The 26,587-nt window shown below is 35.2% G+C and overlaps 1 long non-coding RNA gene across 1 annotated transcript in view; it reads left to right on the plus strand.

Moving 5' to 3' along the window:
• Positions 1-20,351: 20,351 nt before the first annotated feature.
• LOC113603254 (uncharacterized) overlaps positions 20,352-26,587 on the plus strand; it is a 787,506-nt gene continuing 781,270 nt past the window's right edge. The window contains exon 1 of the long non-coding RNA XR_008289306.1: positions 20,352-22,201. This is a non-coding gene — a long non-coding RNA (uncharacterized LOC113603254). The remainder of the gene's footprint in view (positions 22,202-26,587) is intronic.

Raw genomic sequence — 26,587 nt, forward strand, 5'->3', positions numbered from 1 at the left:
ATTTATTTGAGAGAGAAAGAGAGGGAGACACAGAATTTAAAGCATGCTCCAGGATCTGAGCTGTCAGCACAGAGCCCGGCACGGGGCTCGAACCCATGTACTATGAGATCATGATGTGAACCGAAGTCAGACACTTAACAGACTGAGCCACCCAGGTGCCCCGATTCACATTCATATTAACAGTCTTCATCATTATCTTATATTAGGAGTAAGTTACCATCTATAAGTTTTTCTTATTTATAGGCAACTATTGGGTAACACACAGATCCAGTTACTCAATGAGATATATATATATATATATCTCCATATGTATCCATATGTATGCATATATGTATATATACATATATACGTATGTATCCATGTATATATATACACATATGTATATATATATTCACCAATCCATACACACAGAGACACACAATGTACACACACATACACATACACATAATACACAGATATATGCTCTTTGCTTTCTCTCTATTCCCACTGCTAATGTGCTGATTCTTGCTTTCAACATCTTTCTTTCTTTGGGTCAGTAGGCTTCTAGGTGATAGTTGGCCTCGAGACATTCTCTAGCTAGGCAATACTCCATACCTACTAAAGTTAGCTTTCTAGAACACAATATTTATAAATATTTTTAATTTGTTTTTAAATTTGAGTATACTTTACACACAATGTTACATTAGTTTCAAGTGTACAATATAGTGTACATATAATTCTTCTCTGCTTTATGCTAAACTCACCACAAGTATAGTACCATCTGTCACCATACAACACTGCTACAATATCATTCACTATATTGCCTATGCTGTATCTTTTATTCCCTTATTCATTCCATAACTGGAAGCATGGACCTCCTACTCCCCTTCATCCATTTTGCCCATCCCCCAACCCTTCCCTCTGGCAGCCAACAGCTTGTTCTCTGTATTTGTAGGTCTGACTCTGCTTTTTATTTGTTTATTCATGTATTTGTTTAGCTTCCACATATGAGGCATGTTTTAATTATTCTTCTTGGTTATAAGATAAATCATCAACTCTCTAACAAATAAAGCACACAAAATTCCTTGTAATTGGCCTCCAGATTCTATGTTCAGCATTTCCTGCCCTCCTTGACCATCTATAAGCGATTTTCTCCCAACCGCAGCAGACTACTCACTATTCCCCATATATGCCCAGTTATTTTGGGCCTGCAAAGTTTAACAGAAATTATGCATTCCCTCTAGAAATATTTCCTCCTGAAAACTCTTATCAGGTATTACTTTCCCAGCTTATACATCACCTCTTCTGATATATATATATATATATATATATATATATATATATATATATGAAATTTTCTGGAGTGTCTTTTCCAGACCTCAGACATATTAAGTTGCCCCCATAAGAACTCATATATGTTTTCAATTTTATAGCATGTTTCATATTATATTATAACCATTGTACGTTTGAGACTTCTGTCAAAAAGATGGGTTTGTGGGAGAGGCAGTTAATTGTTCTAAACCATAGCTGCATTGACTGTTCCTGGTATGGGTACACAATACCTATTGTAAACAAAATAAAAATACCATTCTTTATTCACATTTGCATTTATTTATTCTAGCACTGAGAAGAGTAATTGCATCTTCTCTTTCAAATTTTGAATGCTTTCAGTCTTCCAGTGAATTTACTATCAGGAATTTGGTAAAAGATCAAATTGAAAATGAAGCTTCACAAGGAATTCAGCTTTGAAAAATTTTCTAAATCCTTAATAAGACTCTTAAAGTTGTTCAAAATGAGCTTCGGATCATATAAAAATATTGTCAGATTTTACAACTGAATATCTTGGGCGGGGACTGGTTGGCTGTTCTCTTTTGTGCAGTACCTGGTTCTACAATGGGAACCCTGTGGATATCTAACAAGCGTTATTTCAAGATAATATATAAGGAAACAGTATGGCAGGGGAAATTTGTAATCTTACCATGTGCTCATCCTGAGTCAGTTTTATTTTTGTTTCTGTTTTTATTTTTTTATGTTTATTTTTGAGAGAGAGAGAGAAAGGGAGGGAGAGAGAGAGATGAAAGATAGAGTGTGAGTGGGGAAGGAGCAGAAAGAGAGGGGACACAGAATCCAAAGCAGGCTTCAGGCTCTGAGCTGTCAGCACAGAGCCAGACGGAGGGCTCAAACCCACAAACCAGCAGATCATGAGCAGAGCTGAAGTCAGACACTTAACTGACTGAGCCACCCAGGCGCCCCACTAAGTCTGAGTTTTTTGAACAGCACAGTGAAACTGCTGCTTGACTGCAATATTAGTGAAAATGCAATGAAACATGTTTTAGGTGTTAATGCTCAAATTACAAAATGAAGTTCAATAAACTTGCTGTATGATACATTTTCTCAAAAGTCCAGTTGTTATAATAATCATTCCTTAATGACTGTGGTGCTGTTTAGGTCCTTGCTGCATGGAGTCTAGTTCATGGTCCAGCAGCTTTACCACAATCACCTGAGAGTTCATTAGAACCTTAGGGTTTTAGATCTTACCCCAGACCTGCTGAATAAGAATGTGAATTTTTAACAGGATCTTCAGTTGATACAAATGCACATTGAAGTTTGAGAGGCACTGATGTAAACTATCACCAAGCATAATTTTCTGGGTTCTATTAGTTTGGAACTACCTAAGGCCATGAAGCTTAAAATGTAATACTAAATATTAAATTATTCAATCATAACACACTAAGAGAAAGTGTTTATTGCCTAATTCTGGAGTATTTTTGACCACCAAAACATAATTACCTTACTTCCCTCCTCTTAAGAGGAGTAATTTTATCAGTAAGTAACTTTATCTGTAGCTTTCTTTGAATCCCATTTCCTACTTTGCATTTTAGTTATCTACGTATAAACCTTCTTTGCTAAACAGTACTTTGAAGTGCTTGAATATAGGGACTTATTTTATACTTCATAGGACCCAAAAACAGTAGACTCTCCAACATTCAGAATTTACATTTAATATTGTAGATCCCTGATTTATTGGAAAGATAAATATTAATTTATTTGTTGTCTCAGGATATATATTTTAGACATGTATCATTTTAATATCATTTGATATGTTATACATAGTATATTAAATTCTCATAAATGCTTGCTAAATATAAATATCATTTATAATTTTAGTAATTCCATTCATGCATATAATCAAAAATATTTATTAATTATCTACTCTATGCCAAGTTATATTCAATGTGCTTGGAAAATGGCAGTGAACAAGACAACCCATACCTTTTTATGGAGCTTACATGTTAGTTGGGAAAACATAAAAACCAAAAACTATATGGTAAATGATATAGCAATATTTGCTCTGAAGAAAAATAAAGCATTAAGGGTGATCGGGGATGCAGAGAAAATGGGAAAAGGTAGGGGCTGAATGTTGCTTCTTCGAACTTTATAGGGCCCAGAATCTAGTCATGAAGATTACCTTTAGATGCTTGAGATTTTTAAGGTGATGATCTAAATGGGGATAAAGGACATAAAGTGATTAGTCTTGATGGTCTCTATGCAGATAATGATGGCAAACCTATGAGTTTTGGAGGGTTGGGAAAGAGAAAGGGATCTTTCCAAGATGACAGAGTTTTGGCACTCTGTTTTCACTCTTGGTGATGGTGACAACGATGCTTATTAGAAGCACGTTGATTTCTTTGGTCTCTACTTGAATCATATTTCTAAAAGCATTGTCTTTTCTATATTTCAATTGAACCTTACTTAAAAACAATGATTCAGATATCATATCCTTATTTTGTATTAAAGAAACCAAAGACAGAAATTTAATTTACTTACCTTTAGCTGGTGACACACATTTGCTAACACGAAGGCAAGCTTCAGACCTCAATGTCTACACTGAAATAAAATCTATGTTACTCACCTAGAATCTGTCCGAAAACCTACCACTAATTCATATCAATACAGCATAAACAATGTAGGATATCCTTTCTGCTGCCATAGGCCTCAAACCAAAATCTTTCCAGGACTGCCTTCCAAGTTTTGCGAGTTCATTGGTTAGAAAACCATAACGATTCATCATCCCCATTCTCAGAAGCATTTCTTGACTTTTGACACCAAAACCCATTTTATTAGGCAGGAATATAAAGCAAAGGGACAATGATAAATTACAATAGAAATCAATTGTCAGAAGAGAATTTCAGGATATCTAGAGTGTACTAATTGGCATACCCCCTATACATCTATACCCTCAGGCTATAAATATGGCATGACTTCTTCCCAGTTGTTTAGCTTCAAGGCAGTCAGCCCAAATGAGATGCTAAGCCCAAGTGACAGGTAGGCTAACAGTGTCACAAAGGAAGCATCTTGCCTCAGTATTTCCAAATAGAGCACTCCTTCCAGAGAATACAAGCTTCTTCACATGAGATAGAAGAAATCTCAGCCTCCTTATACCTCTGCTCACAGTATCAAACATTTAAAATAGAAATGATGAGAGCCCCAGAACATTCTTGAAACTGAACGTTTACTAGATGGCAAATCTTCCCCTTACTTATTCTTCAGGTAAAGTGCTCTGCCTCTGTCCTCTTTAGTGCTGTATTGTGAGGGCTTTTCTCAAATATTGTCTTATGTAATGGCTTTGATAACTCAGGCACAATGAGTGCCTACTTTGCTTACAAATAGTTTAACTGCACAATGTAGAAGGTAATGTGGGTTATCAGCACTGGACACTACTGAACAGCAATGGATTATCTGACTCTCCAGCTCCCACTCCTACTTAAATCACTCTCAGTTGGGAAGCCATGTGATTACTAGTCCCCTGAGACCTTCAGTATTATTTCATGAATAACATGTAAGGGCCAGATTATATTTAAATAAAATTTAACCCTCCCTAATTATTCCCAATGTTTTAGTTTATAATCTAATGCATCATAATCATTTGTACTCTACTTTTCATTTCATTGGAAAATACTGGGGGGATCCAGAAAGGAAAAACATCATGATTTTATTAGGTGTATAGAACATTTTATTTATTTATTAGATATAATAAAATGTATTTATTAGATGTAATAAAATATAATAGATGTAATTAGATGTAATATGTATTAGATGTAATAAATAAAAATGTATTAGATGTAATAAAATTTATTAGATGTATAGAACATTTTATTTATTAGATGTAATAAAATATAAATAGATTATATTTACTAGATGTAATAAACATTTTATTAGATGTATAGAAACATCTACTTTGATTTCTTCCAGGTTTTTAAAGCAAGATTATCTATCTATCTATCTACCTATCATATATCTATCATCATCTAGTTATATCATGGAATTAATAAAGAAAGGAAAAGAACTAAAATTACTGAGGAAATACTAAGTGCCAGGCATTTTTGCCTGCAACAATATATTATGTATTGGTTCAGCAATCCTATGTAGTGGGGTTACCCCAATTTCATGGAAGAAGTTGTTTTAGATTAGTTGTCTGACAAATACCAGACTTGTTATCTGATTTCAAGACTTTCTAATTCAAATGGTTGTGTCCTGTCCTCCATATGATGATACCACAGGGCCAGGAATTGGAGAGAAATCTAGACTTAGGTAAGGGAAGTGGTTTTGTTTTTCAGTTGGTAGTCCCTCCAGGAAGAACTTATCACTTCTTATCATTCTACATTGGACATTCAGAAAACAAATAGATCATAACAGAATAACATAGAAGGTCTCTGGCTGTGGTCAAGATGGCATCTCAGCCAGTCAGTTAAGCATCTGACTTCAGCTCAGGTCACAATCTCGTGGTTTGTGAGTTTGAGCCACATGTAGGGCTCTGTGCTGACAGCTCAGAGCCTGGAGCCTGCTTTGGATTCTATGTCTCTCTCTCTCTCTCTCTCTCTCTCTCTCTCTCTCTCTGTCTCTCTCTCTCTCTGTCTCTCTGCCCCTCCCCTGCTTGCACTCTATCTCTCTCAAAATTAATAAACATTAAAAAAATTTAAGTAATAAAAAAATAAAAAAGATGGCATCTTAGCCAAACGAACTCATTATTGGCCCTCCATATCTTTCCCCTTGGTTTCTGAGGTTTTCCCTCATCTTACAAAGTATAAGACAGTCTATATCATGTCCTTTGCTCTACACTTTTACTTTTTCTACATTATAGTATAATTGATATAAGGATTCATTTATTTTGTTTCAGGTATTTCAGAGATAGATTTCACTTTGGTGATTTACAAACTGATAGGATCATAAATCTGAAATTAAAATGGTGCCTTCAGATTTGGATTTTCCTTTTTTTTTTCCCCAAATTTGTTGAGGTATGATTGAAGAAACTAACTCCACATAATTACTTTTGTGCGTGTGAGTGTGTGGTGAAAACACTTAACCATTTACGAACCTAGCACATTTCAAGTGTACAATACAGTACTGTTAACTATAATCACCATGCTATGTGTTAGATCCCCAGAACTTATTCCTCTTATAAATGACAGTTTGTACCCTTTGACCAACATCTCCCCATTTCCTCTACCCTTAGCCCCTGGCAACCACCATTCTTCCTATTCAACCTCTGGTTTTACAATCAATTTCACAACTTTTCCTTTTCAGACTTAAAAATTCAAATTAGTAATGCCTTATTGCACAAGGATAAAAATTAAATAAATGAACAAATTGTGCTTGTTAACTGGAGTTATTACCAATAAAATGTAGCTAAAATTATAGTTTGGGAGATTATCTTCTTTCCTTCAAGAATGCAGTCACTGAGAAAGGATGTGAGCACAATCTAGCCATGAATACATTTTATTAAAAGGTTGATTAATATAGTCACAAATTAAATTATGTTATAAGATTCAGAAAGTGAAAAAGACATTAGAGATTGCATAAGCCATCATTTATTTAAAAGGAAAAGGAGACCGAGGCCACTTGTGAGATTCACCCAGCATCATGTTTATACAAGAGGTAATGTCTGGCCCACAGCTTCTGAACGTCTTGCCCACAGCTCTTAAAACACTGACATTCTTCCTTCTCCCCTGACGCCATTTTCTTGACTCACAGATATAACAAAAAAGCACATTTTAATTTTGTTTTTACTTCCTATCATTATGTATCTAAAAATATGAGAGGCGGCAAGGTGACTTACAGTCAATTTGCTCATCTAGGATACATGCCTTGATTTTCAATGAATTGTGAAGACATCCTGCGGTCAGACACCTGCAGGCAATCAACCACATGCTTTACCTGCTGTACCTCACAACGGCAGTTACTGGCATGCACATAAGAGTAGCAGTCATCCATTGTGGTGGGCAGCAAAGAACACCTCAGCAGGAAGAGTGACTCAGGAAGAGTTGGGCCACCCTTGGCTCTCAACTTTGCCCTGTCAGAAATAAGGTGTTTTCATTAGGATCAAGGAGCTGATTCTCACTCATTTTCCTGATCTTTGCCAACTGACCGAGATTGTCGCTACCGAGCATGAACAGGAAAGTTAAAACCCAAATTCTTTAATCCAGCCTAGACAAGAAGTCTGATTTGTCCAGCAATGAAACACTGCCTGATTTAACCTTTGTATGAAAGGAAGCTTTTGAAAATGTGTTTATCTTTTGAATCCGTTAGATTATTCTCTACAAATTTATTGCCTTGGGTAGAAAAAAGAAGTTTCTGAAATTTCAGCTAGATATAGCAAATGCAGTGATTCTGAAACACAGTGATTTTTTTTCTTCTCTGGTGCCAAAGTTTGTCTAGCTATTTTTATCATACAATATTGACATAGCAGATTTTAAAGGGTAATACAATAAAATATAATTTTCCCATAATTGGAACTAATATTATTTTTAATTTTCCCTTCTAATATAAAAATATTGTTTAAAAAAGAATACATGTTCAGTGCAGAAATAAACATAGAGGGTGCCTGGGTAGCTCAATCAGTTAAGTGGCTGACTCTTGATCTGGGCTCAGGTCACCATCTCATGGTTTGTGGGATTGAGCCCCATGTCGGTTCTGTGCTAACGGCACAAAGCCTGCTTGGGATTCTCTCTCTCCCTCTCTCTCTCTGCCCCTCCCCTGTTCATGTTCTCTCTCTCAAGATAAATAAATAAACCTTTTTTAAAAATGCACAAAAGGAAGAAATCATCTAGACACACAATTCACTCAATGGCTTTGAAAATATTTGTATATATCTGTGTGTGTATGTGTGTATGTGGGCCTTTCTATAAAAAAAATGGAAGCATCATTACAAAATCTTCTTTTCTTCATTTCTTCATTTACAGTGATTATTTTCCCACATTTAAAACTATACTTTTATGGCATTTTAATCTTTCTTAATGTTTATTTATTTTTGAGAGAGAGAGAGAGAGAGAGAGAGAGAGAGAGAGAGAGAGACTGACAGAGCATGAGCAGGAGAGGGGCACAGAGAGAGGGAGACACAGAATCTGAAGCAGGCTCCAGGCTCTGAACTGTCAGCAGAGAGCCCAATGCGAAGCTTGAAGTCGCAAACTGTGAGACTATAACCTGAGCTGAAGTCAGATGCTTAACTGACTGAGCCACCCAGGCGCCCTATACTTTTATCACATTTTAAAGAATATTTTATAATGTGTTCTGTTAAAGTGCAATGATTTATTTTAGAAATTTCCTGTTCTTGGATGTTTAGATTGTTTCTGATTTTTGCTATTATCGATAATGCTTATTTAATATTATATTTCTCTTTTACAGCTCAGAATGAATTACTATGAACGAGTGGTAAGTCAAAGAGTATGCTCACTTTTATCTCTAACAATTTTATACCACCTTATGCTTCTACTATTCAAGGGCTCTTATTCATTTGTTCATTTAAATAATGTTTAATGGATGCCCACTCTGAGTCAGGCACATGCTCCATGGTAGGGTAAATGAGTGAGGAAAATAGACACAATATCAGACCTATAGATGGAAATACAGTATAATAGAGGAGATAGGTGGTTAATCAAATAATTACATCCTAATATATACCATGAAAAAGCAAAGTAAAGCTGAATAAGAACATTTAGCAGAGACACTTTATTTAGAGACAAGATGTTTCCCTGAAGAGCTGACAATCAAACCAATGTCTGAAAGATGAATAAAAGGATGGATTGATTAGTTCAAGTGAGAAAGGGCTACAGAAGCAAGAGTTCCAGGGACAGGAAGCATTCAGACTTTTGCCAAGACTTAGCCAGTTTATATCAGAAAAAGTGACAATATTGTTAATTGTAAAATTAGCATTTTCCCACTGCTCAGAGAATTGGAGGACTGGGAAAAGATTAAATTAGTTATAAAGAAAAAAGAAACTGCCTTTTCTTTGTATTATGCATACATATTTAATCCCACTATGACATAGCCAACTCTTTCTTTTTTATGTTTCTTTGATTAGTGGTGCAATTTACTCATTTATAAATTATCTGGGAATGTCCTATGCCTGCTATGTTATTAACATCAATTTAAAAATAATTTTATATGTAAATATATTGACCTATTGTCACATTTTATAAGTAGTTTCCTTCTAGATTTTGAGGGAAGATAATGCTGTTATTGATATACAGAAGCTTCATTCATGCAGTCAAATCTATCATGTTTCTTTTATGCTTTATGACTTGGGTATCATATTTAGCCTTTCCCTACTAAGATTACACAAACACTCTAACCCTTTCTTGTGTCTACTGTTGGAAGTACTTTTGTTTGGCTCACTGAAAGGAATTATTACTTCTCAGAAGGTGATTTAATCTTGAGTTATATATATTTAGGCATTATTAACCACATAGCCTTAACCCTTTATAACCCTTAGCTAACCCTTTATAATCCATCTATATGATCTAGTAAGTAATATTCATACATTCAGAAAATGACTTTAAAACTAACATCATTCTGTAAATGCAATGAAATAGTCTATGGCTGCTGTTCAATACCATGTGTTGGCACATACTTCCAAGTAGTTATCCACCTTCATGGTGGATTTGGACCAACAGTCTATGGTGTTGTGATGGAAAGAAACTAAGCTCCTGCCAAGGATTTTGGGTTCCGTCTCAAGTCTACTTTCAGTAGTGTGAAATTTGGGATGTGAGTTTGACATCTGAGCTCCTAATTAAAGAAAAATTAATATCATGCCTCACCTATTGCAAGGATTATATTACATTAGCTCATTCATTCCTAGGGATTTAGTGATTATTTTGGCATTTACTATGCTAGTCTCGTGGGAATGTGCATACATTAAAACAAAATCATACACTTGAGAAACATTGTGAAGCCTCTAAATAATCATTTGTATCAAAGTTTGGTGAGATATATATGAGAGATATAATCTGGAAGCTGAGGGAGCACAGATGGAAAGTACTTAGATGAGACAGTGAAAGGTATGGAAACATTTTTAGACAAGCTGATGCCTTGGCTGAATACTCCAAAAGGGCTAGAGACAGTCTCTTGAAGAGTAATGGATTAGGGTGTCTCTAGCCAACATCCTGATATAAGACATACTGTTTTTGAACTGCGAATAAATTCCTATGGGTAGAGAGGAGGTTCACAGTGTGTGAAGAGACTGAAGAGCTTTGGAGGTTTTTACATGACAGGTAGATAGTTTGGACTCCAAATGCTACAGAGAGTTACTAAAGATTTTTAGCTGCCAAGTCACAGAATCAGAAGGACAGAAATAAAGTCGCTTTCAAAAGTTAAAAAAAAAAAAAAAAAAAGAGCACACCACTATAAGATGTTAATGTGTTAGTCACCAAATTTGGAAATGTTGAAGAAAATCCAGGAAAATGAAAGACTGACTCTAGAAAAATAAGAAAATCCACAATATAAATAGTAATGTTTTAATAATTAGATTTAAACGGAAGAGTTCTAACTGTGCAAATTCTGAGGACATCTGGGTAGCTCAATCAGTTGAGCATCCAACTCTTGATTTTGTCTCAGGTAATGATCTGAGGTTTGTGGGATCAAGTCCTGCCTTAGGCTCTTCACTGAGCATGGAGCCTGCTTAGGTTTCTCTCTCTCTCTCTCTCTCTCTCTCTCTCTCTCTCTCTCTCCCCTCCTCTGACCCCCTACCCTGCTCATGCATATACTCTTTCTCTCTCTCTAATAAAATTTAAAAATAATGATAAAAATAAAATCAGCAAATTCTAAATTACTTATGGAAAAAAATAAAGGAGCAACAATATTCAGAAGAACTATGAAAAATAAATCATGATAATTTTCTAAAATATGGTACATATGCATGAATAGATATGTAGACCAAAGGAATAGAAGAACAAGACTGGGAATAATCCAAACGCGCATGGAAATTTTGTATATAAGAAAGGAAATATCTCAAATTAGTGGAGTTACGGACTTGTGAATAAATGATTTGGAGTCGACCGGTTAGAAAATTTAGATTTCTATCTCAAGACATGTATAAACCCAAAATTAATAAAGATTCGTGGAAAAAAATAAAACCATCCATGTGCTTGAGGAAAATGAGTGCATCATTTTATAACCTTGCAGTAGGGAAAGATGTTCTAGTTATGATCCCAAACCTAAACACCATAAAAAGAACTATAAACTGAAAAAATTCAACTATAAGTACATATTTTAAAGACATGCCTACATGGTAAAAACTATCACTAAGTCAAAATAAGAATAAACACTTTGAAAAATTTTCATGTTAAAAAAAGTATATCCCTATAAATAGAGATCCTCAAGAATTCAGCAAGAAAAAGACCAATAGCTCATTAAATAACTGAACACAGTATAGACCTGGTTCACAGAAAAAGAGATACAAACAGTCCTTTAGTAAATGAAAAGATGTTTCACTCAATTCCAAATATGAGAAATGCAAAAATCCAAAAGGTTGACCCCACATTCTGTTGATAAGACAATGGAGTAAATGTACTCTCCTACACTGCCATCAAGAAAGTGAACTTAAAACAACTCGTATTGCAGAAAAATTTTGTCAACATCTGTCGAAATTACAAACGCACCATCCTTTGATTCTGCAATCTCACTTTTGGGTATCTATCCTCCTAGAGATACCTGAACATGTATAAAATAATAAATGTATAAAGTTAATCATGTGGCATCTTTTTAATTCTAGCAAACTAAAATTTAAGGTATAACACCACATCAAAATATTGTGCAGCATTTTTATTTTTATTTAAAAATTTTTTTTTTCAACGTTTATTTATTTTTTGGGACAGAGAGAGACAGAGCATGAACGGGGGAGGGGCAGAGAGAGAGGGAGACACAGAATCAGAAACAGGCTCCAGGCGCTGAGCCATCAGCCCAGAGCCTGACGCGGGGCTCGAACTCACGGACCGCGAGATCGTGACCTGGCTGAAGTCGGACGCTTAACCGACTGCACCACCCAGGCGCCCCTGTGCAGCATTTTTAAAAATGTAAACTCTCTCTGTCCTGATATTCAATGATCTCAAGAATATATTTTTTAATGAAAAAATAAAATCTTTAGGACAGTGAGTTACAAAGAAGGGAAGAGAATATATACTAGTATTTCTGAGAATTTACATAAGGAAATGCTGAGAAAAAAACACAAATTAAAAATAGGAGTAATTACATAGGGAGTAGGTATGATAGAACAAGATGAAGATTAGAACAAGACTTCCTTTGTATGCCTTTTATAGTGCTGGGATTTTAATATAAATTTTCATTCAGAATTTAAAAGTAATCCAAAATAATAAAATAAGGCCTAAATAAAAATACCATTTTATTTACATATGTAATGTTTACAAAATCTATAGACAACTGAAGTAAAAAAGAAAGTATATAAAATGGAAAGAAGATTCATAATTTATTTTTTAAAGTATTTACTTTCATAAGTGTTTTATTTTTTTAATTTTTTTAACTTTTTTTTGAATTTTTGAGAGACAGAGAGAGACAGAGAATGAATGGGGGAGGAGCAGAGAGAGAGGGAGACAGAGAATCTGAAGCAGGCTCCAGGCTCTGAAATGTCAGCACAGAGACTAACGTGGGGCTTGAACCCATGAACTGTGAGATCATGACCTGAGCCAAAGTCAGAGGCTTAACTGACTGAGCCACCCAGGCACCCCTATAAGTGTTTTATGATGGAAAAACTTCAGACATTCATAACAATTATAAAATAATAGACATAGATGCCTTCTGTGCCATCTTTGTTACCTGTCTCTTGGGTGTAGTTGGATTATAAAATATATAACACATATCATAACAATGATAAAAGAATAATTTTAAGGTTTCATGGGATATAAATTGAAAAAACATGTTTATCGAAATTATATGACTAATTCGAGCTTCAAGGAAATTGAATCCATTTGTATATTATTAATATTGTAGATATGGACGGTGTCAGTATCTGTGTGGTTTATTACAAATAATGTTCAATTTTTTTTGTTGCTCTGGGAAGTTTATTTTGGTTTCTTTTTACATACTTGATGAGAATTGTAAAGCTCCATGTAGAAAACCAACCAAGGCTAAAATCAATAGCATCATCAGTCACTTGCTACTTCTTAGAGACCCAGGGTGTTCTGCTGTAGCATTCAAAGTCATGCCTGTGAGAAATGGAGCTTTAACCATGGAAGTTAGAGCAATTGAATACTAAAATGGATTTGACTACTTTAGAAGAAGTCTTTCGAAAGCCTTTTAGATTCTTCTGGTAACAAAACTATTTATTTCTACAAAGCTTCAACCCTGAATTGACTGAAATGACAGCCTTGGACAGAAATCATCAGGAAAATGTACAGTCAAAACTGTCAATCCATGAATCACACACAAACACAAAGCAACAGGCCAGAAAACAACCATGTCTGTGGCCGTTATTGAGGGAAGGGTGATGGATAATTAAGAGAGAGAAACCCATTTTGCTTAATATTCCTTCAATTTTTTGGTGGAGCAAGGAATGAATGTTCAAAACAAGAAAATGAAAGATTAAATTCTTCAAATTAGCAAAAGATGACAGAGAAAGGAAGGAGGAGGTGGGAACAGTAATTATTTGGTACATATTCAAATGATTCATTTAGCTTTCTAGCACAAATAGAACTAATTGTAAGAGGGGATCAAAGTTACAATCCAATTGCTTCATTGCCTTTCATTTAGTCTTTATTTATTTATTTATTTGCTCTTTTTAAATAAGTCTTTTTTAAAAGATGGGGTAGCAATAATAAAGATCTTGGCAAAGAAAATCAGTAATTTAGAACCTGATTTATTAGCAAGTAATGGACCAGCTAAGGGATTCTACAGACAGCCGCAAGTTGCCATCATATACATTGGTAGAGGGTTTCGATCAGCAATTAGATTTGTCAGTATCAATTCCTGGGACCTACATTTTGTTCTTCTTTCCTTACTTGCTTTCCAGTAAAGGGTCAAAGAGCAAAATTTCTTGGAAAAACATAAATTAGTAGTTTCAAATAATTACTTCTAACATTTTCCTTTAATTTTTAAGCATTATTAGTCAGCTGAAAGAAAATTTTGGCATCTAGTCATTATGTGAGGATTTAAAATGAAATCAATGACATTCTAAAGTGACAGATGGAACTTCAATTGTATACAATGAAAGAAAGCTGAGGGTTCTTGGTGCACTGAATTTTAATTTAGTGGTAATAAAAAAATAAGAATTTGAAAAGCACTCATTCCTTTTTATGAAGATGAATGATTATGAAACTACATGGCTTATGTAAATTTTTAGAATTTAAGGCATTTCTAGTTTATGTTGAATATAGACAGAATAAATTGACCGGGGTGCTGGATAACTTTATATAAAATCTTCTCTATATAAATAACAGTGCACCCCACCACAGCTCACATCCTGTCATTGAGCTCTGTTTTTGACCTCATGTCATGTATTAGAATTAGTCTTTGTAGATTTATTTCTGTGTTTACCTGTTCATTGCCTCTCTCTCTTCCTGCAAACCGAGAGCTGCATGATGACAAGCATCATTTATGATTTGTTTTGTTTTTCATTGAGTATTTAGCATAGTGTAAGTGCTCAGTACACATTTGTTGACTTAATAATTGTTAATCAGGCAATACAACCATCAAAACAGAAAGTTTTTATCTTCTGTTTGGAATCAAGATGTGAGATCACTTAGTTAATGCTTCAGAGGCAAGCTTCTCAAGTTTTGGTCACTAATTTTTTTTTCTGTCTTGCTTGACAGTTTTATGTACATTTTCTGCATTTATGGATTTTCAGGGTATTGCATGTACTTACCTGGTACCTGGAAGACGATATGGTACACCAAGCCTAAGGAGTCCTTTTACAATCTTCAATATCTCTTCCAAGCTTATTATTTTTCTATTTCTAAGTTTATTATTGGACAGTTAACCTCTGCCTAGAATATATGATGATTCTTCTAAGAGATGTCATCCTGCCAAACCCATTTTTTTTAATGCTAAAAATATCACTTGCCCAAGAGAAGCTATGAGGTGTACTTTTCTACTGAGAAAAAGTACTCCCTTTTTTGTGTCTGATTGCTATTTATATATAACTACAAATCTAAAGCTCTGTGCAGACACCTTCCTAAAAACTGTATTATTTACCACAGCTCTGTTGGCTTAGGAATTATTTTCAACATTCAACAAATGACTCAATGAAAGCATTAAATACCTTCCTGAAATTCTTCAGTTGGTAACTGATGAAGCTAACGTTCAAAACCAGGTCATCAAGCTGAACAAAGCTTATACTCATAAGCTTTTTAGTTGAAATAAGTACCTCATTTTTATCTCTGAAATAGGTAAAGGTATTGGGCTCAAGAGTTATACTGTAAGCTAAGGTTTTAATAGGTGAAAGTGATGAACTGACCTCATTTCATGATGAATGCGGAGGACAATGGCCACAGATGGGTATTTGGCTATAAAAAAAAAAAAAGTTGAGGGGCGCCTGGGTGGCTCAGTCGGTTGGGCGGCCGACTTCGGCTCAGGTCATGATCTCACAGTCCGTGAGTTCGAGCCCCGCGTCGGGCTCTGTGCTGACAGCTCAGAGCCTGGAGCCTGTTTCGGATTCTGTGTCTCCCTCTCTCTGACCCTCCCCCATTCATGCTCTGTCTCTATCTCAAAAATAAAAAAAAAGTTGAGAGGGGGGAAAATATGACTCCTACCTTTATGTCTTTCCCTATGATATTTCTGACCTTAATGAAATTTCTCCTAAAAAAGAATAGTTTTGATTCAAATCAAGCAGAACTACATGCACCTTTGACCAATAATATGGTATTGTAGACACAGAGAGGTAAAAGCCTCATTAAACCTAATTACAATGTAGTTCACAGACATGTTTTCTAACAAAGACCTTGGCTGTCCTTCCAATTAGTTCTTAAGGCCCTTTATTTTGGTTAACCACTACCTAAATGAGAGAATGTTTCAGACAGGAAATCACTGCTGCGTCTTCAGTCTAAGTGTAGAAGCCTCCATTTTGGGCCATGTGGCTCTGTCTGCTTGCATATTTCATTTGGAATTCATATAATCAGTCATTATGAGCACTTGCTGCATACAAAGAATTGAGTTATTGAGCCCCAAAATACAATGATCAATAGGTTATTCTAAAAAGTTTTTCATTATTGTATAATAGAAAACATAATTCATTTTCAGGGTAGTAATTTGAACAATGCAGAGGGAATCATTCCCTCCACCCTACAAAATTCCTCTACTTTACCATTCTTGCCACAGTGTCATTCTCTGAATTACAGTTAGCAATTACTTCTCAATTAACAATTACTCCTCAATTTCCTCCACCCAAAAAATGTTTTTGCAACTGCTGTGTATATTCATATGTATACTTATAATAAACTTATTTTATGTACATTAAACCATATTCTAATAATGTCCTGCATCTTTTCTCATTTAATGTAATAACAATAAATCTTGAAATACTCCAAAGCAGTACAGAGAGAATAAAATAGAACACAATAACCCGATGCATGAATGTGGCAAATTACTTAATGAGTTTCTACTGAAGGATATTTAAATCCTTTATTGCAACATTGCAGTGAATATTTGTACCTATATTTTTGTACTTTCATGGAAAAATATCTGTATGATGAAGTTTTGTTAGTGGAATTACTGGATCAAAGAGTATATGTATTTTAATTCTAATAGTTATTATTAAACTACCTACCAAACACATTTTTCCCTTTGTGCTATTTATGTGCGAGAATGTTTGGCAAGAAACTATATAAATAGCTTTTTAATAATCAAAATAAAATATGTGCATCATTAAAATATTTAATAATATTTTTATTATAATAAAATAATAAAGAAAGCCTCACAATAAAAACAAGACTTTGTTTTTTGCATTCTCTGTTCTAAAAAGAAATGAAATTTTAACTCTTTTATCTCTGTGCTAAATTCTTCTGGTAATTACTTCCTATGTTTTTGTGATTTATGATAAGAAATCTATTTGGTCTTCATCCACGTTACTTGTACAAAGCTCCTAAAACTCTTGGAATTTCCAAAGTAAAGGAACTATAAAGGTGTCTTTTGTTATGTTAATGAGGTGACTTTTGGAAAGCACCTAAGAAGAAGCTGGTTGTGAAGCCAACCATTTGATTAGCCAACCATTTGATTAGAGGGTTGGGACTGAAAGTTCCTTGACTTCAGGGGAGGGGAAAGAGGTTGGAGTTTGAACCAATCACCAGTGGCCAATGAGTTCATCAATTCTGCCTATGTAATAAAGCCTCCATAAATAAAATAGGAGAGGATTCAGAGATTCTGGGTTGGTGAACACACATAGGTTCTGGGAGAATGGCATGCCCAGAGAGGGCATTGAATCTCCACACACTTTCCCCACATCTTGCTTTATGCACCTCCCCCATCATTTTGTTCCTGAGTTGTGATCATTTATAATAAAATAGTGATCTAGCAAGTACAATGTTTCTCTGAGTTCTGAGAGCCTCTCTAGCAAATTAATCAAACCCACAGAGAGTATCATAGGCACTTCTGATCTATAGTCAGTAAGTCAGAAGTACAGGTAATAATCTAAGTTTGCAATTGGTATCCTGGGTTGGAGGGAGTCATTCATTGGAACCTCCAGTCTATAGCCACAGGTGACCACCTAACCTTGTGACAGGCATCTGATAGGGGTTCAGGGAGAGTCTTATAGGTCTAAATCCTTAATCTGTGGAATCTGATACTGTCTCTGGGTGGAGAGTGTTGGAATTGTTTCAAATTCTGACAACAGCAGGGTATCCAATTGCTTATTGGTGGTAGGAAACCCCTCCACTCTAAGAATTGGAATTAGGACCTCTATATCTCTAAGTTATGTTTTACTAAGATTATTGATTAACAAATTTTAAATATTATGTATCCATTGCTATTATGACAAATGGGGATTTTCATACATTATTACATTCTTAGTCACTCAAATGATTGATTGCCAACTTCCTTTTCTCAACATAGTTGGTCACTACATTAATAAGTATACCATATATATCAATAACATTATGCAGTATAAAAACCTTATTTCTAGTTCCATCACATAAAGACATCTTCTCTTGAATTCACCTTTATTAGTTGAAAATACTTCTCTCTTCCTTTCTTCTTATCTTTCCACTGCCCATATGCTGGCCTCTTTATTTTACTTCCATATAGTAAAGATACATAATATACACACATAACATACACATACATAAATATGCAAAGTATATATTCTGTCCTAAACCATTTTAAGCCTTATATAATTTGTCCATGAGCTAATTTTAATGCTGAAAATCAACAAAGGTTTAAATTACTGTGAATATGAACATATAGTTTACTGTATAGCCAGAGTATATTGATTACAGTTCCTTTTGTATCAGTTTTAATTTTTCTTCTTTTTGAATATTATATCTTGTATTATATTATATCATATATCTTGTATATGACACTTTAGGCCAAATATCCCATAGAAAATACAAAAAGAGCATGTACAAGGAACAATACAAAAGAAGCAATCTAGATGTCTAGGATGTGAACGGAGATATATATATGTATATACACACACACACACACACACACACACACACATATGTTTCTAGCTTCTTTTTCTCATTATTACGGTTGTGAGATGAATCTGTGTTGTTACATGTAGCTACAGTTTGTTTTTATACCTGACTACAATTCCATTGTTTGAAAATTGAGGAATATAGCCATTCCGTCACTGAACATTTAGGCTCTTTCCAGTGTTTGCCTGTCATGAATAAAATTGTTATGAACATTCTTGTATGTGTCCTTTGGTTGCACATGGATATCATAAATTACTTATATTTTTAGCCTGTTTAATAGATATGACCAAACTGTTATGCAAAGTCCTGTACCAATTTATAATTCTACTAGTAATGTATAAGAATCTCCATTGTTCTGGGGCACCTGGGTGGCTCAGTCAGTTAAGTGTCTGACTTTGGCCAAGGTAATGATCTCACCGTCCATGAGTTCAAGTCCCACATCGGGCTCTGTGCTGACAGCTCAGGGCTTAGAGCCTGCTTTGGATTCTGTGTCTTCCTCTGTGCCCCTTCCCCACTATTGCTCCGCTTCTCTCTCTCTCTCTCTCTCTCAAAAATAAATAAACATTAATTAAAAAAAAAAAAACTTGTGAGACATTCAGTGTTTTTTGCATATCTTCAAATGTATTTAGTGTACCTTCATATCTGAATGAAAATTTTGAGTATAGATTTGAATATTAATTTCCTATAGTACTTTAAAGGGATTACTCTTGATTTCAGCATCAAGTGTTGCTGGTGATATGTTTCATGCTGGACTGATTCTTTTTGTTTTGTAGATTGCATTTTGTTTTATTTATTTTATTTGTTTTGTTTGATTATTTATTGACAGAACTTTTTTTTTTTTAATTTTATACTCTAGAAGTTTGATTCCCAAAATACTATATCTAGGTATGGCTTTTGCATTACTGTCTGGGCATATGGTGGGCATGTCAATTGAACTTTAACTCTGCAATATTATATCTGTTTTTGTGTGTTTGTTTATTTATTTATTTACAGAGTGAGAGAGAGAGAGAGCATGAGCAGGGGAGGGGCAGAGGGAGAGGAAGAGACAGAATCCCAAGGAGACTCCACACCATCAGGGAAGAGCCCAACTTGGGGGTGGAACCCAGGAACTGTGAGATCACATCCTGAGCTAAGAACAAGAGTCAGCTGCTTAACCGACTGAGCCATCCAGACATCCCTTGTATTATATGTTTGATAATGTTTTCCTATTTTCTTTCTTATTTGGGGAACTCACGTTTGTTATTTTGGACTTCAAGAACTGATGCTTTTTTTCTTTTCTTTTTTTCAAACTGCATATCTAGTTGTGTTTCACTTTTCCTGAGAGTAACTCACACAAGGAATGTTCTGTTTTATTCCATTTCATTTGATAATATGCTCTGATGATATGATCACATACTCAGTGTAATCATAATTATTAAGAGAGATAATATATGTGATTCAAATGGTATAGGTTAGGCACCTAATAAATGTTAATTGAATTTATGAACAAAAATATACACACATACCATATTTTTAAACTTTCCATATTTTCAAATCACATAAAATTCTATTTGTCTCTAAAGTAGTTCCAAAATAGTATTTAAATACATTCATCAAATGTCCTGCATGTATATATGTATACATATATGTATAGGGATATCAATATAGACATATGAGAGATGAAGAGAGAGTATATATGCTTAAATGTATACACATGCACATGCCAGTAAAAGACAATACCAACAAAGAATTTCCCTGTGCTTTGATTGCAGTCTTACATTCTTAATTAGTTATAGTGAGCCCCGTAGACTATACTGTAAGCTCTAAACAAGTGAGAGTCAGTATTCTATGTTGAAATGTTCTCTGCCAACAGTGCTTTACCTCGATATCCTGAGTGTATTATTTTTTTTAATTTTTTGTAATGTTTATTTTTGAGAGAGACAAAGAGAGAGCACAAGTGTGGTGGGGAGGGGCAGAGAGGGAGACACAGAATCAGGCTCCAGGCTCTGCGCTGTCAGCACAGAACCCAACGTGGGGCTCAAACTCACAACCATGAGATCATGACCTGAGCTGAAGTTGGATGCTTAACCGACTGAGCCACCCAAGTGCCCCCTGAGTGTATTACTTTTTCTTTAATTTTTTAATGGATATTTATTTTTGAGAGGGAGAGAGACAGAGTGCAAGCAGAGGAGGGGCAGAGAGAGAGGGAGACACAGAATCTGAAGCAGGCTCCTGGCTCTGAGCTGTCAGCACAGAGCTGGACGCTGGGCTCAAACTCACAAACTGTGAGATCATGACCTGAGCTGAAGTCGGATGCTCAACCAACTGAGCCATCCAGGCACCACCCTCCTTCCCCCCAGTGTATGCTTATGTGTGTAGCTTCTTCTATCATGAGGTCTCATTCTGCTGTTTTCAGTGTCTTAGCAAAGACTTCTGACTCATCAAAACTGACAAAATACATAAAAAGAAACCCAGGAAAAATATCATTCTATATTTTCAAATGCAAATTCTAGAGCATCTTTAGGTAGATAAAAAAAATACACTTTAGAAGCTAAGTATAGATTGTGGGAAGACATTTGACATTATAAAGTTATAAAGGCAGCTGTAAACTTCTCTGGAACCTGAAAGGAATGCCAATACTTGTGTGAATCACACTGGAATTAACTTGGCTGGTTCCCAAAAATAATTTTTTAAATGGAAGAGTAATTGCCAGTCTATGAGGTCAGAAACAGCTCCAAAGGAGTCATGCTTATCTTTGGTTCAGTTCTTTCACTGCTAGTAGCTTTGCTCTTCTTGCTAAATAGGTGTTGTATATTGGTTTGGTATGGTTTCAAATCCACTTTTTACGACTCAGGTGAAGTTGTTTTCATCTAAGGGTGAATTTTTTTACATTGAGGAAGGTGTGTTGGGATGTTGTTATCAACATCTGTTAATTGTCAAGAAGTACTCAGTAGCTCAACTGTTAGCAGGTGCTGCTAAGAACGTATCAGTAAGAACATATGGAAGAGGAGCTATGACAAAATTGATATTTAAACTTTAAATATCAAGAATTTGCGAGGACTTACAAGTGTTCAGTCTGGGCAAGACTACCCTTTGCTGATCTAAATAGCTTTCCAACAACTGTGGGCCATTTGTTTCTGCTACAGCAAGGCAACTTTTTTCCAGTAGTGGTGAAAATTGTGCAGCGGCCCCTTGAAGGAAATCATCCTGCCCACCAGAACTGGCAGCTTCATTTCCCTAGCAACCTGCTCCAGCAACAAGGGTCCTCTGCTCTGGCTCTGGCAGCACTTGGTTGGCAAAGCCGACTCTTCGGAGAACCAACTTGTTGAAAGGTACAACTAAATTTTGACTGTTTCTTCCATCTATCCTTCGCCTTGAACAAGAATGTAATTAATCTCTTATTGGTTTGGAGTATGTTATTTTTATTAGCTTATTAAAATATGTAATTGGCTTGGGAAATATTATAGGTTATAATTCCTGTAGTGAACCTATATTAAATTATTGGCAAAGACATTCTTAGTTTCTGAGCATAATTTGCCTCAAACAAAACAAGTTATATGTGAAAGAATCCTAATACAAAAGACAAAACATAGTTTATATGTAGGGGCCATTTTTCATGAACAGTAGTCATTTGAATCTTAGACTTATAGCAGGTAACACAAAGTTCTTTCATGATTTATACAACCCCCCCCCCCCATCCAGGGTGCCCCGCCGTGTTAATTACTTAGGGGTGTGTGTGTGTGTGTGTGTGTGTGTGTGTGTGTATGTATACCATATACCACATTGGTCTTTTTTCTACTATGGATGTTATTCTATCCAGCAATTTAATTTTTTTATGTTTGTTTATTTTTGAAAAGGAGAGACACAGAGTAAGAGTGGGGGAGGGGCAGAGAGAGAGGGAGACACAGAATGGAGAGAGGGAGACACAGAATGTAAAGCAGACTCCAGGCTCTGGGCTGTCAGCACGGAGCCTGATGTGGGGCTCAAACTCACTGACCGTGAGATCATGACCTGAGCTGAAGTCGGCGGCTTAACCGACTTCGGTGGCTTAAGTCGGTGGCTTAACCGAGCCACCCAGGTGCCCCATATCAAGCAACTTAATAGAGAATTTAAGTATAAAAGTTTTGAGCTGAAGTATCCATATGTTAATGAGCAAAAGGGTAAACTCCAATGTGTTTAAGTAGTAAAACAATAGTAAAACAATAAAGATAAGGGGAATAAACAAAGCAGAATCTGGGATAAGGGCAAAGGGGTACTTATAATAATAGAATTTAAAGTAATGCCAGAAAAAAAAATCCAGTAGCAAAAAGAAAAAAAAATTAGATAAATGAGCAGTTTGTCTGAAGAAATGAAAAAACTGGCTAATTTTTTAAAGCCCATGATTCATAGGAAACAAGAAGATAAGAACTGGAGACAGTATAACAACCTAAGAAGCAATGCTGGCAAAGAAAATGAAGTTAGCAGAATTGGAAAGAAATGAAAAAATAACTACTGACTAAAACTCACCGGGGAATACTTTTTTAAAAATGTGAACATACATAAACCAGCAGGAACAAGTAAAATGGGTCCCTGGGTGTTGAGGGAATTGACTAATGAACTTCCGAGCACAGTCACAATTGCAGCTGGAAAGTCATGGAGCACTACAGAGAACTAGAAAATTGGAAAACAACAAATGTGGCATCATTTACTGAAAAGGGGGAAGCATTGTTCTATCATGTACCTTCCAGTAAGCTGAATGCCAACACTTTAAAAGAACAAAATAGACTATTAGAGCTGCCCTACTTGAGTTCCTCCAGGGCAAGCACTTTAGTGTGCATGGTGTATGACTCAATTTGCAGGACAAGGGGCAACTCAGTAAATAATGTTTGCCCGAGAGGGTAACTGAGTCACAGTCAATATAACCTACTTGGCCCGTTCAGTTTTTTCCCACAAAATCATATACAGGATAACAGAAATTAAAAGCCACATAGCTAAACATTCTTGATACTCATACACAGAATTATTCACCAAGAATAACACTACTTTGCAATGCAATGGGATAGAAGACATGAGTGTTAATTTTATTTTATCATAGAGCTCTCAAGGGCTTAGATGTTTGGCTGGATTTCAGTCCCAGCTCCCACAATCTATTTTTTGACTACAGAAATTTATCATATCTCTGAGTTACAGATTGTTCATCAATAAAATGTCTAATAATAATGATTACTTATTTATGTGATGTTTTTCATAAAAAAACAGGGCAGCTACCGTGAAAATTAAATAGATAACATGAGTAAACAAGCTCATTACATCAAACAGCACCTGGAAAAATACCAGGGGCTTCAATAAAATTTAGTTCTATTCCCTCTCTCCATCTCTAACACAAAAATATTCTTTAATTCTTTAGCACAACCATTAAGTTTTGAATATAATTAGATGGGAGATACCTTTCTATATTAACGTTAATTAGATTGAAATAGGGGTCTCTACAGGAAAACCAAGTTCAGCCTCTTGGTAAAACATTGCACAAACGTTTGTTAAGTCATCTCTTCATACAGAGAAACTAAATTTCTAATCGTGGTTTGGCTTCTTGTGTACATTTGGACTTTAGAGGTATCAATAAGGTAATGTGGCATATCCCAATGGAAGTGGCAAAATATGATAATGGGCTGTTCATTACCGTGTAAATGATAAAAATACACTATGTGTATAGCTTTTTTTCATTCTCTGTAAAAAGCTTTATTCATTCTTTTTTCATTCTATGTAAGTGTGCTTTCTTTAAATTAATTTAAAGTTATTGCAGTTAATTCACAGCAAGTGTAAATTATCAGAGATCTAAGAAACTTGACTATTGACTGTGCTCTCACACAGATTTGTTTACTATCTCCCTATCTGTAAACTAACCTGCAATCTCCTTTCCTCTGTTACTTCTATCATTTAGTATATCAGATAATGGAGATGCCTTTTTAATTATTTCAAAGGCATTCTTTTTTGTTATATTTAAAATAAAGAGTTTCTATCCTTTTATAGAAATATTTATCATTATTTGGCTTTAATAAAAAGAAACTTCTAAAACTGATTTTAAAACCCTCCCAATCAACCAATGAGAACCTCCACTGTCCCACAGAGATCATCCCACCCTCTGAAAGTCAACCAGTTGGTGGCAGTAACAATTCTTTAACAGAGGCCAAAAGTCACCCGATTTCTAAACACTCCTGTTTCTACCAGCCTATCAGTTTTTGATACGCATGTTTCCCAAAAACACATATGTAAGATCAGCAATAGTCTTTGTTCAGAGATACTGTGTCTTAGAAGCACAACTCTCCATTGCTGAGCAAGAAATAAACAAGAGTTGGATTTCAAGTATTCAGTAGCAATTTCTGCCTTCCACATACTTAGTAGACAACAATCAGAAAAGTTGAAATTATGTCTCGAGTCATTTGTAAACAATTTCAATGTCTTTGAGTCACATTTTGGTACATTCTATTCACAATGATTTGAGACACTAAATCAAAGAAAACTAACTCTCCTGAGATAAGTAGGCAATTTTATAATTTATTCCTTGCTTAAACCACATATAAATGATGTTTCTATGTACTATCTGTGAATCAGCATTTACTTGAATTCAAAGAAAGATCCAAGAATTGTACTTTTTGCTATGTTAAAAGCTTTATCTAAAATGAAATCCTTAAGAAAAGGAACAGGAAATATATTTGTTCAGAAACAAATTATATGTGGTGCTGGTGCCTTTAGGGTTTTTACCCCCTAACTTTACTTGGTCTAAAGACAAATATTAGCATCTAATCCCATCTTCATAAGCTTTATATGCTCAATAGTATCCTAATTTCTCCCAGGTAATTAGGAACTCATTAGTTATCATTCAAACCGCTGGGAATAGACACTGCAAAATTCATTGTTCGCTCGCCTAATTTATAGAGAAGCTTTTATACTGGTGGTCACTCCACACGATAGAAAAGCAAACACAGACCACAAAAATAATTCCTTTAGTATATAATTACAATGAAACTCTATTAAATTGTCTTAATGGCCCCTAAACCTCAGAGAACAACTTTCCAGTCATTGAACTCTTCTAAATTCCTACCTATTCAAATTCTGTCCATCACATTCTAAAATTATACATACTCTATTCAATTGATGTGGTGAGGAAAGTGGACACATTTTGATCTTGTATGAAAGGACTGATTGCAGAATCCAAGAGAGATAATTTTAAGCTAGGATCAACCATTCCAGGTAAGTTAAGCAGAGTTAGTATTTCTTCAGGTTTTTTTGTTTGTTTGCTTGTTTTTGTTTTTTCCCTCTCTCCAGCTCCTTTTCCTCTCCCTTGGAGACTTCTATTAAGTATGTGTTAATTTTTTTCACCATGTCATGTCATAAAGGCTTTACTGGCTTTTCTATTCCTTTTTTTCCTTCTCTGTATTTCACTTAGATATTTACTACTGACCATGATCAAGTTTCCTAATTGTGTACTTTTTAATAATAGTTATTGGGGCATCTGGGTTGCTCAGTTGGTTAAGCAGCCAACTTTTGATTTCAACTCAGGTCATGATCCACTGTAGATCAACCTTCCTGTTGGGCTCCATGCTCACAATGCAGAGCCTACTTGGGATTCTCTCTTTCCCTCTCTCTCTGCCTGTCCTCAGCTCCCATTCTCTCTCTCTCTCAAAACAAATATATATTAAAAAATAATAACAGTTATTAATTCCATCTGCTGTATTCTT

Source organism: Acinonyx jubatus, chromosome A3 (assembly GCF_027475565.1).
Source record: "Acinonyx jubatus isolate Ajub_Pintada_27869175 chromosome A3, VMU_Ajub_asm_v1.0, whole genome shotgun sequence".
NCBI classification, from domain to species: Eukaryota; Metazoa; Chordata; class Mammalia; order Carnivora; family Felidae; genus Acinonyx; species Acinonyx jubatus.